General features: G+C 36.0%; 1 long non-coding RNA gene across 1 annotated transcript; it reads right to left on the bottom strand.

The window, feature by feature from the left end:
* Window positions 1–71: 71 nt before the first annotated feature.
* On the bottom strand, window positions 72–1359 carry LOC146959945 (uncharacterized). The gene is made up of 5 exons (XR_015035554.1): window positions 1239–1359; window positions 1045–1131; window positions 872–958; window positions 543–599; window positions 72–408 (listed from the first exon to the last, which is right to left on the bottom strand). It is a non-coding gene; the product is annotated as an uncharacterized LOC146959945 (long non-coding RNA).
* Between the last annotated feature and the right edge of the window lie 447 nt (window positions 1360–1806).

The following is a 1806-nucleotide window of genomic DNA, read 5'->3' as shown; positions in this document are numbered from 1 at the left end:
TTCAGTACAGCTGAGTTATGCAAAAGAGTTGTTATATATTTTTAACACAAACACTTACTTCACAAGCCGGTTCGTTCCTGCATGCTGGAAGAAAAACGACCCCTTGTAAACAACATGGCCGCACCCCTGGTAGAACTTCCCAGTATCTACAGCTTTGTAGTTTCTGCTTTGAACAGCAGACATGTTCCCGTACTCATACAAAAGTCGACCTGGGAAAGAAGTTAAGATGTTAAATAAACAATCATTCACAAAACTCTGTGTTATAGTTGCTGCATGAATCACCTGAAAAATGGTCAGCTATCCAGTATCGCCTGTCATCCAGCCACGACGCGTCTGACATCCAGGCTCCAAAAGTAGTGATCATGTTGGTGGCTCTCTCCGAACATTTAATAGATTTAATACTGCACTCTAAATGAATAAATGTATTATTATAAAAGTCGATTAATTAGATGACAGACGGACAGATTGATAGATACTGTAGATAGATACATACTGTAGATAAAAACATAGATACACAGATAGATAGATAGATTTTTCCTAACCAGATTTCTTCATTTTTTCCTTGGCTGTCACATCTGTCTGGTGTGGATCTGAAGATTCTACAATAAACACAAGAAGGAAAAAAAGAGCAATAATAATTTTCCAAAGGGTAAATTCTGTGTTTATTCTGTATTTTTTGTGCAAGGTAATCATACTGTATATCATATGGACATATTGTGAGTCTTTAAACAAAATATAAATGTGTGTAAATCAATAACAAAATGTAATGTGGTACCATGACAGTTTCTTGTCACATAGTGCAGCATCAGATACAAAAGACAAGGTTTTATGTCATTGTTACTTCTACGTATAATTCAAGAGTCTTTCCTACCAGTTAATGATTCATTTGGTGCTCCTGTGGTGGTATTGAATAAGGTGCTACTGCCATCACTGACATCTTGAAGAAATGATACTGACTCTAGAAGAGAAAACAAACAGTGATAGGATTAATATGTTTTTTTCTCTATTAAAAGTTAGATGTGCCTCTTCATAATTGTTGTTTACCAGCTTCTGTTTCTGTGTCTGCAAATTTCTTAGAGTCAGAGGCATTCAAGATGCCGCTGTTGTCATCTGGATGTAGTGTTAGTGATTCTGCAGAGAGAAAGGTTAAGACTCAACTTTGTACAGACATTAAATATCAATGTCAACAACACTCACTGCTGTATAGCAGCCTACTGTAATTTGCAGTGTTCACTCACCAGTATCTGTCCATCTTTCGTTGCTGGATGAAGTTTCCTCATTGTCCTGAAATTCTAAAGAAACAATGGAAAAGACATTAATTCACGTTTTTTCATATAATACTGAAACTATGGGTAGTGAGAGCCACCGTCTATTTGTGCAACGTGATTATACATCACAACAGTGGTGATGTACTTCACCATGGAATGAAAAGAACTTTCAACTTCACATTTGGAAGAGAATAATGAATTTTAAACATGAATATGAAATAGCTGGTACTGACTTCATGCATACAGTTTACATCATATGACAGTTTCTCACCATTTGTCACATGTATTTTAATCATGGTGCTGCCATTGAAGGCATCGCTGATTTGATCTTCAGAAAGTGGACCTGTGGATGAAATAAGAGTGCGGCATGTACTGTAGCCTGTATGATACATGTATATGATATATATTACCAAAATACACAATTTCCTTCCTATTAATAATTATCTTTTATCCTTTGCACTATTCTCTCCTTTGGTATCTTTCAAAGTGCCAGTTTTGTTGAAGAGTCAGTGGTGTGTCCACCTTTAATGTTGTCTTT

The sequence above is a fragment of the Trachurus japonicus genome, unplaced genomic scaffold (assembly GCF_045865225.1).
Source record: "Trachurus japonicus isolate A0001 unplaced genomic scaffold, Traja_1.0 AP030839.1".
NCBI classification, from domain to species: domain Eukaryota; kingdom Metazoa; phylum Chordata; class Actinopteri; order Carangiformes; family Carangidae; genus Trachurus; species Trachurus japonicus.
Note: the sequence above shows the minus strand (reverse complement) of the source record. Positions and strands in the feature narration are given on the sequence as shown.